The sequence below is a fragment of the Macaca mulatta genome, chromosome 12, assembly GCF_049350105.2.
Source record: "Macaca mulatta isolate MMU2019108-1 chromosome 12, T2T-MMU8v2.0, whole genome shotgun sequence".
Lineage (NCBI taxonomy): Eukaryota > Metazoa > Chordata > Mammalia > Primates > Cercopithecidae > Macaca > Macaca mulatta.
In genome coordinates, this window is record NC_133417.1 from 88,136,699 (window position 1) to 88,153,941 (window position 17,243).

Here is a 17,243-nt window from a genome sequence, read left to right on the forward strand (position 1 = left end):
CTCCGCCTCCCGGGTTCACGCCATTCTCCTGCCTCAGCCTCCCGAGTAGCTGGGACTACAGGCGCCCACAACCGCGCCCGGCTAATTCTTTGTATTTTTAGTAGAGACGGGGTTTCACCGTGGTCTCGATCTCCTGACCTTGTGATCCGCCCGCCTCGGCCTCCCAAAGCGCTGGGATTACAGGCGTGAGCCACCGTGCCCGGCCAAAATCTGAGTTTTCTAGATAGCTTTTGAACTGAAAGTAATGGAAACATGACTACTCAGATTTTTAAAAACCAGGCTTTACCTTCCATAGTTCAATTTATGTTAGTACAAATTCTTCTCAAACGTGGTCTCCTTGAGAAGGTGCACAGGCTACTGGAAATAGTGAAGACAGTAATAAGAAGATTAACTGGCTTACTTACCAAGAAAATGAATTCAGGAAATTTGATTCTAGTAGAGAACTAGAACAAGCAAACAGGATGAGCAACCACTTATTGGAATAGTGTATGTAAATTTGAGAAAGAGTGATTTTTTTTTTTTCTCCCAAGGGTTAAGAATATGATGAAAAGCCTGGAGCTGAAAGAAGGACAATATGTATGGGAGACAGTGAGGACACTTACCTGACCAGAGAAGGTGAACAGGTACAATAAGGCTAGATTGTAGTGGCTGCAGTGGGTGTTGAAATACATGTTGAATGCAACAAAGAGGTATTAAAATTTCTTGAGCATTAATTGATTGGTCTAATCCTGGGTTTTAGGCAGAGCATCCTAAACCTTAACAAATGGTGAATTTGGAAGCAAATAGACTCAGGGAGATCAGCTATATTGTTTTGCAGAGTTTTGAATTTCATAAGCTAGTAAAGCTCCCAGAAAATTCTTGAGGACTAACATGTAGTTGTTAACTATTTATCTTGAAGGAAAGAATATTTAGAAAACCTCAACAACAAAATATAAAGAGTAAATTACCACATACTATCTTCACTATTTCATACAGGAATGAAAATTTAACATCAAATCAGCAGGAAGGACATTCTCCCAGGGTAAAGGACACAACACTAAGATGAATAAACTTGATGTTCTTAGAGACTTACTACATTGCCTCTGTTTTCTCACTTTCTCCTCTACCTGTAACTCTGTTTTATAGCTGCGCAGATATTCAGAATGATATCTGAGATCCACTGAGCTAAGAAAATACCATAATTACTCAGGTATAACATAATGAAAACCTGCGAAAGGAGAAGAAAGAATAAGAGAAGGAAGGGAGATGATGGAAGAATGACAGCCCAGATTGAATATAGAAGGCAACAGATTGAATATAGAAGGTAAAAGAAGAAAGTGAAAGATACCTACAAAAATTATACTATGACCTCGTATCGTTTTTAATTTTAATTTAATTTAATTTTATTTTTGAGATGGAGCCTCGCTCTGTAGCCCAGGCTGGAGCGCAGTGGCACAATCTCGGCTCACTGCAAGCTCTGCCTCCGAGGTTCACGCCATTCTCCTGCCTCAGCCTCTCAAGTAGCTGGGACAACAGGCGACCGCCACCACACCTGGCTAATTTTTTGTATTTTTAGGAGAGACGGGGTTTCACCGTGTTAGCCAGGATGCTCATATCGTTTTTAATAGTATTGCACATAACACTGCCCTAATTCATCTTGTAACAGAGTCTGTGGGATGTCGTATCAATTGATTGATGTCCTGCTGTCTTCTTTTTCAGGACCAGACGCCAGAAATGCAATTTGCCAAGCATATGAAGAACATGTTTTTACTAGTTTTTGATAACTGAAAATACTTCTTCATCTAAAACCAGGCTGATCTTGAGAAAAATTTTAAAGGAGATTAGAAAATTCACTTTAACAAACCACCATCATATAGTCACATCAATCTTTCACAGATATTTTTCCAACAATTACCAGAATTCTTAGAGTTTATTACTGATATTTTGTTCTTAACCTTTGACAATTGCCATTTAGCAATTGCATGGTTTTACCTTTGTGGTTGTAGAGTTTCTGTTTTTTTTTTTCATTAGAATTATATAAGTAGAGGAATAGAAACTGTTATATTTGCAAAAAAAGAGCAAAGATGCTTTGTGACTTTGGTAATTATATTTGAAGGTGACTCACAAGAGAAAACTTGTTTAGGAGAGATGGTTAATTTTTTTTTCTTTCAAGCAGACATTTTTTTTCAAAATCAGTTAATGGCAAATGTGTTCTTTGCTGAATATTAATCTATAGTATCATTTAAGATGTTCTTAATTTATGTTTCTGGACTTCGTTTAAATGTGAAACTCTAGAAAGGGTAAACTAGCTCACCCCACTGCTAGGTAGTAGCTAGTATTGTCTTTGCTACAGGGCATTTTATAGTAAAATTTTGAAGTATATTGAAAAAAGTTACCAGTTCACTTACTATACAATAGCTTGGAATGTGAATGTCTGAAAGAAGAAAAATTCAATAAATGACTGTGGAGTTATTTGGTGGAATTCACAACATAATAACAAGAAAAGGTTTTCAGCTTCGAGCATAATGGAAATGAGTCATTTAATTTTACCCTCAGTCCTGGTACACAGTTTTAGCACCTACTAAGAAGTCTGCTTGCATTTAAATGACTTAAGCAATTATTAAAAGCAAGTTTCAAGAAATAAATGGCATTTGTATAAAAAGGAGACTGGGTTTAAACTGCTAGTGCTTTAATTTTCCATAAAAGCAAATTCAAGTTCAGAACAGGATTCAGGATTTAGTAACAATTCAAAGGTTTTCAATCCCTTAATCTCTTTGTGATAACTATATTCATCATTTAGCCATTTTTAAAAGGAAGAGAATAAAAACGTTAACGCTGATTCCTACCAGCACTTGTGACTGAAAAATTCATTATATATGGTAAATACTTATGGCTCCAAATAGCTATTTGATTTATAATTTTGGTATTGAAATGTAATGAAATACTTCTATTGTATTTGCAATTGCTGGAAGAGTAGCACGAATCATACTTCAAATAAAAGTATTTCTTTTTATCATTTTTCCCAAATGTTTCGAGTATAAGAATGCCATTTCCTTTTCTCTCAGGTGTACAGATCTTTACTCATTGTCTCAAAGGTGATTATTTTGTAATTTGACCTTAGTCTTGCAAAGAAGCTCTATTTAGAGATTTAAATATAGTATTAACTTAGAAAATAAATTTCAACTATTCATACTGTTTTACCTAGAGTTATTACATTATTAAGAGTAAGTATCTTATTAAACTCAATGAGGAGCCACAAAATAGATAAGATTTCTAAAGGAGATAACTGATGAAAAATAAAAGTTGAGAAAATGGGGCAGCTAAGTCATCTGTCAACAGTATTTATACTGAAAAGACATTGTAAATATTAACTTCAGTTTTTCTAGCTTGCCATATGGAATTGCTATTATTGGAAAACAAAACAAAATGTGGGAGATGCCTGACATTTCACTTAAATTTATTTAAACAAAGTTTGTATATGTTCTGAGCCACCTACAATTTTTGAGGCACTATTCTAAGTGCTTATATTTCTTAGCTCACTTAATCTTCACAATATCATGAGGTGGGAACTTTTGTTTTTGATAAGGAAACTCAAAAAAGTACAATCTAGACCTCCAAATGGACACATGCTGCTTAGTAGCTATGTGGCCTCTGTTCTGAGTCCTGTGACCATTTCAGAGTTATAGTTCATGATTCCTTCTCGTAGTCCTGTCACCAAGTGCTGTAATTTCATCATTTCCTTGAATTGTTCTTTCTTCTTTTTGCCTGGGTTGTCTCCATTTATGCCTGAATGACCATATATCATAGTCTCTTAGTTTAGTGAATTTCAGGCATCAGTCTGAGGACTTGAATTGATTTGTGAAGAAATTTCAGCATCTGCTTTCTTAACCTAGTGATTTACTTCCGGGTTTCAAAAAAATGGTTCCTACACAATAGCTATTATTTATAGACTGCTGTAGGAACTACTATTTGTAGCCATTTATTAGCACTCACAGGGCCACTTTCTGATCTTCTGAAGGTTCTTTCTGCATCCATGCTTGTTCCCTCTATTTTGCTCTCTATTATACAGCTATCAGAACTATTATTTTAGAATGTGATATAGTTTGGATCTTTGTCCCCATCCAAATCTTATGTTGAATTGTAATCCCCAGTGCAGGAGGTGGGGCCTGGTGGGAAGTGTTTGGGTCTTGGAGGTAGACCCCTCATGGCTTGGTGCTGTCTTTCTAATATTGACTGAGTTCTTGCAAGAAAAATACTTCTGTAAGGACAGAAGTATTGCCCAGCAACTGCTGGTTCAACTGCCTGGGCTACTGTCACCCTTGTTATTGATCCTTGTAGCCAAAGAAAATTATCTCGAAACAATTGTGTAATCCTCCTCATTTTTCCTTTAAAAAAATTATTTTCTTTTATCTCTGTGAATATGCACATAGTTTACTATGACACTCATATTCCCTTAGCAATGTCCTATTCCTGAATGAATATAATTTTCTTTTAGAGAGACTCTCTTGGTTTGTAGCAATTATTTTTCAATATATGAGATTTATCTCGATATTGTATGGTTAATAGTGTTAGTTGCTGTTACTCTCTTCTAAAAAGTGAGGCTAAATTGTAGCAAAATGATATACCTTTTGTTTTGTGGAAGTTTCCCAAAGGAAAGCCATAGTTCAGGTTAAAGTGGTTAAGCCTACGGCATTTCCTTTAGCAAAATCTCAATAAAAGATAAACTAGGTAGTTAAATAATCCTAAGGGTTAGATTACATGAGCAGTCCAACTTGCTTTAAGTAAGCATTTAATACATTCTTATTGAGTAAATAATCTGTTTCCCATTTGTAACTCTCTTCAGACTTACCCTCTATAATGACTGTTCAGTGAACAACTTTTTGCTAGAATGACTCTTGCAAAATGCTAATATTTTGGACAATGACTTAAAAAATTGTCTAACAACCTTTTCATCAAAAAACATACTACACAAACAGATATTTCAACACTGTGATTTCAGGCAATGACACATTTGACAATGTACTTGACATAACAATTTTTAGTCAGCTCCAAATGTATGGATCACATTTGAATTGCCTTCCATGTATGGATGAATCCAAAGCATTTTCCTCTCTGTACATACTCTAAAGTACTTCTGCCTGCTATTCTCTTCATCTCTAAGCAAGAGATGAAGATGCAGTATCTTCTGGGAGTCTTCTGTCTGTTATGCCTCTCTATACTTAATCTATATTTTACCCAAAGGTGTTTTTCTGGGATAATTTTACTTTAAGTGCAAAATAATCATGAGCCCTCCAAGTTTGAAATATTAGTGAAAAAAATGTTTCAGAAATAAGAAAAATAAAGCAAGTACAACATTGCCATTTATATATAAGCTGTATTTGTTTACTCCCAAATTGCTGTTTATTACTAATAAGAACACATTTTTATTCAATTGATATATTTTTCTAGCTGTGAAAATTGGGTATCTTGTGTTGAGATGAAACATATCATAATTTTTCCATTAAATTTAATGAAAACTTTTTTTCCCCATTTAAAAGCTCTTTACTTAATGTTAGGGTTTTCGGATACTAACGAAAGTCATTAAGCAAGGGAAAGGTGTGCTTGAAAAAAACTTTGCTTGAGACACTTAATGAGTACTAACTAAGCCCTGTGTGGAAGACCTGCAGTTTGAGAAGCCATCACTGTAGATCAGAAGTCTTGGCAATTTTGTTATTGTTTCTTATCTGACTTTTATCTAAGTTGAGTTCTTTTGCAATATAGCTGTCAAATTTTTGACTCTCCTTTTCTATCTGCCATTTCTCATGGGCTTTATTTAACAGGACAAACAAGTTAGCACCGTCACCTGACTTTGCTAACTTAACATTATTTATCACACCAATTCACTAATATTTATGAAATAATTTAGATGGTCGATAATCTATTATTTCTCCATTTGAAATTATTAACCATAAATCTTTGTTTCCTATAATTGAACACATATTTAAACAGTAACAAGTTTTGCCTTGAAGCTATTTTCAATCTTATATCTTAACTGCTTATCATAGAAAAAAAAACAAAGACTAATTAATAAGGTGAATATTCAACTTAAGAAGTTAGAACAATGGAGCAAACATAAAGGAGTGAAAGAAAGAAATGGTAAAGAGCAGAACTGGTGAATTAGAAAACAAATTATAGAGAACTTCACAAAGCCAAAAGCTGATTATATTAAAAGATGAATTAAATAGACAGTCTTTGACAAGAATGATAGAGAGAAGCCATGTATAATATTAGGAACAAAAGTGGGTAGAACTACAGATACAACAGAGATTTAAACATCATCAGAGACTAGCATAAACAAATATATGCTTATAAACTAGAATAGTTAGAAAACATGGACAATTTTCTAGAAAATTGGTTTATGAAGATATAGAAAATCTGAATATACCTATAGTATAAATAAATATGTATAAATATGTAAAAAGAAAGTGAATCAGTAGTTAAAAGTCTACACAACACATACATACACACTGTGAAATACACACACCATATGATATACACACATACACTATGATATACACACACACATACACTTATCCAGGCCCAGATGGTTTTACAGATGAGTTATAACAATCCTTCAAAGAACTAATAATCATAAAATTGGAAAAAAAGAAAAAAGTACAAATGATCTTTATGGAAACTTTTCTAAACTTTTCAAAATTTAATGCTCTCTAGGTCACTTTATGATGCTAATATACCTTGATTAAAAACAAGGCAAAGACGTGGTTACGGTGGCTCAGACCTGTAATCCTAGCAGTTTGGGAGGCCAAGGCAAGAGGATTTGAGGCCACCTTGGCCAAAAAAGTGAGACTTCATCTCTACAAAAAATAAAAATTAAAAAAATTGAAAAGAAATGTATGAGAAAAAAATGTTGCAGGATAACACACTTTATGAATACGAAGACAGATATATAAATTTAATATTGGCAAAAATAAATTAAGCAGTGTATAAGTAAATCATAGACAATTATTTCCCCCAGAAATATAGGAATGGGTTAACAGAAAATCTCTGACTATAATTTATCACATTAAGTGTACTGTTAAATTTAATTACCAGATTTTGATTGACTGAAGTGTCAGACACAGACACTGCCTGGGTAAATCAAATACATCTAGAGAAGGAAGTCATCCTAAATTTGAGAAGTGTATGATTTAGCTTTAGCCTTTGAGTTTAAATTTTAAACAATATAGGATTTGAAAAAAAACTTTACAAAAGTGATACCTATTTTTCCTTTGTCTCAAACATACTATTCTTTACATTTCTTTTTGACCCCTTCTAAGAAACTAAATAATGATAGTAATAAGAATAAGAGCTAATATTTATCTATTGCTTTTGATAAAATTTGATGATAACCCTCTGAAGGAAACTAAGCTATGGAGTGTTACATAGCATGCCCTTTGCATATTCCAAGTCACAGCTAAAAAGTGTTAGAAAAACATCACTTTAAATTAGTGAATTTACAGTTATACTTTCCATCAACTTAATAGTATGAATATACACTACTGTATATATCTATACAATCTTCATATTTTCCATAGTATTTCACTGAGTTGGTTCACTTCAGTGTTTCTAATGGTTAGACATTATTTCCAAGTTTTGCTATCATAAATACTTGGCTATGACTCAGCTATTTTAAAAATTCTTTTGAACAATTTCCTCTTGGGATGTAGACCCAGGAATAGGATTTCAAAATGTGTTTGAATATTTTAATATTTTGCCATACACTGCCAGATTACTCTCTGAAAAGACTGCAGTGATTTACAATGATCCCTTTTAAACAGACAAAATTCCAGAGCTATAAAAAAAGGACTGATGTTTAAATTTGTGGAAGTCTATAGATAGTTGGTTATATGGCTCTGTAAGAAATTCTAAACGGGTAAAACTTATTTGCATGTTTACGCTATGATACGACTTATTTTCTAAAAAATGATACGAACTGAGGATCCTTTCTGAGCCCTTCTTTAATTTTTAAATATTTTATTTCTTTTATTAAGCAGGGATTGATAGTAGATACATTTCATAAATAGTTAATGAAAAGATGTCATATATAAATGCAAATGGCTTTTTACCTGTGGTGCACCATGGATACAGGACAGCTTGTATTTATTACTGCATTTTGAACAGCCGTACATTTTCTTTTTAACTGCCTTTTGCTAATATCATTTGTCCTAGAAAGACATTTTCATACAAAGTACCTAATGAAGCTCTGACTAATGAGCATTAAAAATCATTATGAAAACTTTCAAATAGGAAAAAATAGGACAAATAGTTCAATAAGCTATACCCATCACTCAGATTATGAGGATTTTGCTGTGTTTGCTGCATCCACCCCCTACTTCTTTGCTGATTTAGTTTAAGGCAAATTCCACAATTAGTATCAGTTCTTCCCTGTAAACTTCAGTTTGCCTTTCTAAGGGAAAAAAACAAAAAACAAAAAATTATTTTCCCATAGTACTACTAGCATAATGAACATTAAAAATAATCAGTTGCTGTCACCTAATACACAGCTCAGAATTACCCTTCCCTAATTTTAAAAAGTCTCTTTAGAAATGATTTTTCAGAATAAGGATGCAAACAAGTCGACACGTTTGGAGGGGTCATACCCCGGAAGTCTCTTCACTTAAAGCACTCTCCTCGTTAGCTTTTTCTCCAGGCTATTGACTTGCTATAGGTGTTCTATAAAATGCTCATGCTCTCTGGATTAGGTGTTTGTTTTTTTTTTTTTTTTTTTTTTTTGACGGAGTCTTGCTCTGTTACCCAGGCTGGAGTGCAGTGGCAAGATCTCCGCTGATGGTAACCTCCGCCTTCCAGGTTCAAGCGATTCTCTTGCCTCAGCCTCTCAAGTAACTGGGATTACAGGTGTGTGCCACCATGGCTGGCTAATTTTTTGTATTTTTAGTAGAGATGGGGTTTATACCATGTTGATCAGGCTGTTCTCAAACTCTTGACCTCAGGTGATCCACCTTCCTCGGCCTCCCGAAGTGCTGGAATTAGAGGGTTAAGCCACTGCGCCCGGCCTGCTTTCTTTTGATGTTATCATTATTCCTCCTTTCCATCTATTTCCTGTAAATGAAAGTTCTGGGAGTTTGATTAGATTCAGATTCAACTTCTTGGTCAGAATATTGCTTAGGTGGGTCTACGTGCTTTCTATTAATCACATTGGGAGGTACTATGCCAGGTGGCCCCACTAGTTGTAACACAAATTGATCAGTGATTTCTGGTGGTGATATCCTGATGCCTCCGACTGAAAAGTTTGCCATCAACCTATGACCTAATGGTTTTATATATGGATGGTTATTGCTTGAATCAATGCTTTCATTTGGGTTGCAAAATGGTCATATTTTAATGTTACAATTCCTTCAACATTTATTAGTTGAAATTCCTCTGTAAAGAAAAACTTTCTCCTATGATGGAATAAAACTTTCATAAATATTTCAATCCAATGTAAATGAAAACATAATATGATATTTTTTATTTCTATGGATGTGTCTATGTTTATCCTCTGATTCAATAATTAGCCTTATGATGCTTTTATTGAAGACTTATTTGATCACCTGCACATTAATATTAAAATTTCAAACCTCATGAAAAGAGAATACTTAAAAGAGAATCCCGTCTAGCCACTTGATACATTGTTTCCCTCCGATTCCATTTGCAGAACTGTTATACTCTTTTGCAAATCTATCATTTTTTCCCTCTTAGATGCAAGGCGAAAGGCAATCATCCTTAGCTTATTTCCATAATGCAAATACAAAGGAAAATGGAAACCAGATTAATTGATTAGATTAGTGCATTTTTTTAAAAAAAATCCTACCAGCTGTCTCTTCATGGAGTGAAATATCCAAAGTCTTTGCACTGCTGCTCCTAAAGTAGCTCTGCCCACAGATGGCGGCTTGAAGGAATCCCATAGTTCATCATTAAATGTGGATGTCAAAATTTCTGAACGTGCTGTGAGGAAATTGTTTAATTTTTTCTACTCTTTGGTGCTAACTCAGTTAAAAAGAAAAACCAAGAAGTGCTGTAGGTTAGTATCGACAGTATCTTAGAGAAATAAGTGTGAAAAATATGCCAGACCTCTGTTCAGAGAGCTGATTTTATGGTACTGGCCAGCACCATTCATCTCCTGCATCTCTAAAGTCAAACTTTGAAGAGTTTTTGGTATCATTACTGTCCTTAAAAATAGGTGAATGTATGTTTGAAATCGTTCCAAGGTTGTCACGGATAAATGATATTTGAGATAAAATAATGTTCTACAAAAAACTTTTAGTGCAGGGGAGCAAATTGCCAAAAGTTAACTGAGTGGTGATTTAAGAAGTTTAATGCTTCCAGATAAACAAAAGGCTTTCAAATAAATTTACATGGATATTAACTGAATTGCTTACTTTTGTGGCAACGTTTTGCTCTTTCTAATTCACTGGGCTTCAGCCATACTGACCATTTGTGTGTCCTTAAATATGTAAGACATTTCTTTGTCTCATAGCCTTTGTAGATGCTGTTTCCTCAGCTTGCAATAATTTTCTCCAAAGCATGTTTTTTGGGTCCCATATTTATTCAGCTCAATGCCACCTCCTTAGAGAAACTTCCCTTAGGCACTTCTTGTCACTCTTTATTTCCTTATCCTGAATATTTATTGTTCTCCACAGTGCTTAACATTCTTTTCCTGTTTATTGTTGAATGTCTTTTCCAGGAGAATGTGAGCTTCATGAGAACATCTGCTGTATCTGGAATACGGTCAGCATCGGCGTGAGTTAGAATTGCTTTTTGGTTCTGGGATACAGAAAATACAAACGAGAGAGCCTTTAACTAAATGATATTCACTGATACTTTGCAAGAATCTCAGGTGTCAGTTGTCACATGGTTAAGGAAAAGTCTCAAGACTTTTCTCTGTATCCGCACTGCCTGCTTTGGTGTGTTGTTCTTTGTCCTTACGTTTTTGACTCATGGACATAAGATGGCTGCCTCAGTTTCAGGCATTATGTTCACAAGCGAAGCAGAAAGAGGAGGTAAGGGGTCGTACTAGCAACATTTATCACTTTTATGAGGCAGCAGAGATGTTTCTCTAACTCCCCAGCTGACTTGTACTTACCTCTCATTGAATAGAACCATGTCATATACCCAACCCCTAGTGAAAAGGATGTCTGGAAAGTGAATATTGAAAATATCTAAATTCTAAAGCAGAGGTGAGGCAAGGGGAAGGGGCTTGTGAGTGGCCATTGGGATAGCTAGTATCTATCACAGTAGCCAAAAAACAAAACAAACAAAAATTGCAGAATTAATAAATGAATATTAATGAAACAGCAAGAGTTGTGTTAGCTCAAGAGTGCAAGAGGCCGGGTGTGGTGGCTCACACCTGTAATCCCAGCACTTTGGGAGGCTGAGGCACGTGGATCACGTGAGGTCAGGAGTTCCAGACCAGCCCGGCCAACATGGCGAAGCCCCGTCTCTACTAAAAAAAAAAATGCAAAAATTAGCCGGGCTTGGTGGCGCGTGCCTGTAATCCCAGCTACTCGGGAGGCTGAGGTGGGAGAATCGCTTGAACTCAAGAGAGGGAGTTTGCAGTGCACCAAGATCATGCCACTGCACTCCAGACTGGGCAACAGAGTGAGACTCTGTGTCCAAAAAAAAAAAAAAAAAATGCAAGAAGCAGTGCAAATTTGGGTTTATCAATATTAACTTCTATAAGAAAAATCTTATCTTTGGAGAGTATAAGAACTAGGAATCAAATACAATGAAAAACTATAACAAATGAGATAGAATAGTATAAAATAAAATTAAATAATATAATAGAATGAAAATGATAGAAGCATGTGGTCATTGTTTGTAAAGGACAAAACTTCCTAGGGAGGTCATATAGCCTAGCGATTAAATAACTCAGCAGAAAATTTGGATTCTAGACCATCCATGTAAGTTACTTAATTTCTCTAAGACTCAGTTTTTAAAATCCTTATTTTAAGATAATGAAGTATCTACTTCATTTAGGACTATAAAACTAAAATTAGAAAATATATGCAAAATAATATAGTCTAGATCCTAGCACTTTACTGAAAAAAAGTCCAAAATTTATATATAAAACTAAGTGAAAAATTATGGGTATCCAGATTTACTTTTCATGATCCTAACTGTTCTTTAGAAAATTATATTCTGTTTGTTGTGATATTTTACCCTTTTAATCTTTCAAATAAAGTCTAATCTTATTTCTATGTTACTTTTATAACTTATTTTCAAAATGGCAAAAAATCATTGAGTATATTATTGGGCAATCTTAAGGTTATTCTGCTTAAAAGAACAAATGGGTTAAAAAAAAGGACAAATGGGTTTAATAGTTTACATTATGAAGTTTTCTGAGACTAATGTGAAACTGTAGTTTGTCATTAGCTTTTTGTGGTTCATTAGTTACAGTGTTTAGAAGTTGAATGCCACCTGGGTAAGGACACATTAGATTATTTTCTGTGGGCTTGTCTATCTTGATATAGTGCTGACTCTGTTATTCTTGCTTCTAATGTATTCAAGTTGGCATGGAAGTGAAAGACATAATTCTCATTACATGTGCTAAGCCAGGCAGCAAGGGAAACAAGCCTGACTAAATGCTTGGATTTCACCCAATGGTGCAGCAAACTAATGTTGTTTCTGAAAATGAAAACTGTGTCTGTATTTGTCAGCTGGAAATGTCCAGGGCTTTAGAGAAAGTATGCAGTAAATGGAGGACACTGTTCACTAAGTTAACCCCTTTTCAGTCAAAGGCCCTGAAATGAAGTTCTCTGTGAATAATCAAGGTGCTTGTTGTTAATAGCATGGAACATTTTGGTGATTTTATGCTGAAGGGCACTTTGTATGACATTTTCATTTTAACTTGGTGCCTTCCTGGGCAGCAGCAGCTAATAAAATCAGATTTTTAAAAAAGTGTCAGAAACTGTTCAAATAATTCTTGTAGGTCAATTATGTTGTCTATAGTTTAAAAATTGGCACTTTCAGTAGTTTTAGTTGTCTTTATTAATTACAAACTTTCAATTAACTTTGTTTTTTGTGATTCAAAAAATTTACTATATTTGTGTTGGAATTAACCTTAAATATTGGCCTGATTTTGAAATACTCATGTCACAGTTACACATTTTTATTTCCTTCTCTGCTTAAAAGCTTTCCCATCTTGTTTCTCATTATCTTGCTCTATACTCGCTAAGCTTGTGGAATGCATGATTACTTATTGGAATATGTGATAGCTCAATGCCTGTAATCAATAAGTACCTGTATTAGTCCATTCTCAAACCATTATAAAGATACTACACAAGACTGGGTAATTTGTAAACAAAAGAGGTTTAATTGACTCAGAGTCCTGCATGGCTGGAGAGGCCTCGGGAAACTTACAATCATGACGCAAGGTGAAGAAGAAGCAGGCACCTCTTCACAGGGCAGCAGAAGAGAGAATGGACAAGAGAGGAACTACCAAACACTTATAAAACCATCAGGTCTTGTGAGAACTCACTTACTATCAAGAGAACAGTATGGGAGAAACCGTCTCCATGATCCAAACACCTCCTTCCCTTGACATGTGGGGATTACAGGTCCTTCCCTTGACACATGATTACAATTCGAGATGAGACTTGGATAGGAACAGAGAGCCAAACCGTATCAGTACCTATTAGAAAAGTATCAGGTTTATTGAAGACATCCTATGAAAACTTAGCAGCCAAAATTCCTTATATTTTACAAATATGGAACAATGTCACAAATGAACTTTGTGTGAAAATAGTTAATTGTGCATAAATGGTTAATACTGTCAATAGAATTAAGACTTTATTCAGGAAATTTGCATTTCATATTAGTTTGATAAATCTTTTTTTCTTAATTTACTGAGAGAACACTGAAACTCTCTTTTCTAAATAAATTCTTCCAGAGATGTCATGCATAATTACTAACATAATAAGATTTCTATTTAGAAAATGGGAAAGAGACAGATGTTCTTTGACATCTTCAAAAAGAGTCTCACATTTTTATTTTTTTGGACTATCATAAAGTGTTCATGGAATTACCGTGACTGGTTGCCTATTCACTCTGGAAGCCTCAGAGTAACTGAATGAGTAAATGGTTTAAGGGGCCCTAGTGGATAGTAATTTGTGCTTTGGGAATTTGCAAAAGCCAGGATCAACATAATTACAGCATATCTTACTTTCAGTTGGGCTCTGTTCTGAAGGGTCCTCAGAGTTAATATGACTGATTTTGTGGTAGTATCTCCATTGTAGTTAGTATTCAGAAGTCTTTCACTAACTCTTCTAAAATTTATATGTTATGGTGGCATTTCAGAGTGATTGTAAGCACTTAGTTTGGGCATGGATTTAGTCATCCTCAATTTTAATCAACAAACACTTACTGAGCAGCTACACTCACCTATGGACTTGGCTGAACCTGGTGTGCTGTTATTTCTCTCATCTATTCTTTCTCATAGTGAGTTGGTGAAAGGTTTATTTGGGAACTTGTGGTAAATTGTGCCTGGAGGGTGCTTTAGTCTCCTCCCCCCCAACCCCAGCTGATATGTGAAAGTCACAGGAGGGAAGAGGTATAAGTTATTATATATAATATGAACATGAATTTTGAGATTGAATATTTTTTCAGATTTGAAGATTTGGGAGTTGCATTTCCAATTCTCACTTACAATTTTGGGAAATTTGCATGGGCATAGAATCTACTACATTTTAAGTACTCAAGAAAAAATGAAGCTTAAAGAATCAGAATGCCAGTATCCTTCACAACATTTTTCTATTTATAGGCTGGCTGCAGCAGCTCCTGGAAAGCTCTGTCCCACTACATCTCACTTCATGTATCTAATTACCTTAGGGAATCTCTCAAGGCTCTGCCGCAGGGACCCAATCATTTGCTTTGTGTGCCCTTTGCAGATTCCTTGCTTCGGATGCAGTTCTTTTCCTTTCTGCAACCTAGTATTGTCTTCTATGTCCTGAGAGCACCTTCACATGGACTCAGATTTTAATTTTTCTGGCAACCCTGATCTAGGACAAAGACACCTGGGTCTACTCCTTGTCCTCCTGGACCCATATAAGCCAAAAACTAAGCCTACATTGATGGACATAAATCTGAAAATATGTTTGTTTAGACTTTTTATGACTAAGAAAATGATTAGTTCAAATATTGGTTCACTTGAAATAACTGCTTATGGGAGGAGGTACTTTGGCTTTACTAATTTTTTTTTTTTAATTCATCATCTTATAGTTTTGAAGAGCTCAAAAAGAAAATTTAATTAAAAAAATCCTTATCTAAGATTTTAATATCTTCTCATCAATTCTGAAAAAGTAATCCTTTGGAAAATGGACTACCTGTAGTTTGCCTCTGTGTGCCAAAATCCATTAAAATGATATCAGAAGCAAGTGTGAAGAGCCAAGTTTCCAAGGGCTTATTGTTGTGTAGTATGAGCCAAAACACAGCCTTACAAAATGAAGCAGATTTATTTAATAATAGAATGAACAGAACAATAGGAATCACAGCAAGAGATAAGTGGAGAACAGGTGGCAATGAACTATAATCAGTATGCCAAAAGAAGGTTGGTGATGGTACTAAATCACAGATATCAATCAATGTGGAAGCCATCATTGCATATCATACTCCGGGAGAGGAAAAAAACCCTTTTAAGACACCCTTCTTTAAAGGTTGTTGCTCTCCTGCTGCACGCCCGCTGGCCACAAAATATTGATTGCAATTGTCAGCAGGGAATGCTAGGTGTGAGTACATTTTGTTTGCTTGTTTTATAACAGCTTTATTCAGATTAATTTACAAGCCATAAATTTTACCCACTTAAAGTGTACAATTCAAACACTTTTAATACCTTTATAGAGTCATACAACCATTAGCACAATCAATTTTAGAATGTTTTATCATTTATAAGCAAAATTCAATGTCCATAGAGCAGTCACTTCCTATTTCCCTTCAGTTTTCCCACCCCTAGGCAACCATTAATCTATTTTCTGTCTCTACAGATTTCCCTATTTTTGACTTTCCACATAAATGGAATCATAGAATACGTGGTTTTCTGGGACTGGCTTCTTTTACTTGACATAATGTTTTCAAGGTTCATGCATGTTGTAGTATATGTCAGTACTTCATTCCTTTTTTTTTTTTTTTTGTGGAATCTTACTGTTTTTGTCCAGGCTGGAGTGCAGTGGCACGATCTTGGCTCACTGCAACCTCTGCCTCCCGGGTTCTAGTGATTCTCCTGCCTTACCTCCTGAGTAGAGTAGCTGGGATTACAGGTGCCTGGCACTACGCCCAGCTAATTTTCTTTCTTTCTTTTTTTTTTTTGCCACATTGGCCGGGCTGGTCTTGAACTCCTGATCTCAGGCGATCTGGCCCACCTCGGCCTGCTAAAGTACTGGAATTACAGTCGTGAGCCATCACACCCGGCCCTTCATTCCTTTTTATTGCCTAATAAAAGTCTGTCGTATGAATATATCACATTTTAAAAAATCTTATCAGTTGGTGAAATTGGAAGTTAAGTGCTGGACTTTGAGGTAAAATGGAAGCAAAATTTTTAAAATTGTGCTGAAGCTTGAACAGAGAGAGAGATAGGGAGTAAAATGGTTGAGCAAAAGAGTGGAAAATTGAATCTGAGTTGTAAAAAGTCAATGATTTTCTTAAAGAAAACGAATGTCTAATACTTAATTGTAAACTTTCTGTAGTGTTGATATGCTGTCTCGCTTGCTCTTACCTCCAAATCTCTATTGAAGTCAGTCACTGACAGCTGACATGTAAGTTTGTTGAGAGGAGGAGGAAGAAATCCAGGAGATGGGGTCATGTTCCATGTTTGAGTTGTCACTAGAAATCTTGTGAACAAGATTTACAGGAATCACAGAAAGCAGAGAAGAGAACAAGAGTTCAGAAGAAGCGGGAAGTTAATCAGAGACAACCCAAAAAAGTCTTGACACTTTATTACACTTGTTGGGAAGGCACTGGAAATTCCACAAGTCATTCACGAAAGTTTCAGTGCTATTTATCTAGATCTTTAGATGCAGGGAAGCCCTAGTTGGCATGCAAAGACCACAATGAATGAATCACTACCGTGAAACATGACTAAAGCATTTAAAAAACATTTATAAGTAAATCGGTTATTTAGAAAGAGTGGTTTTCTTTCTTTCTTTTTTTAAAAAAATATATGATGACCTCAGTTGTCCCTGAGCATCCATTGGTTTGGATTTGGTTTGGGAAGAATAAGAAAAAATGCAAAAAGA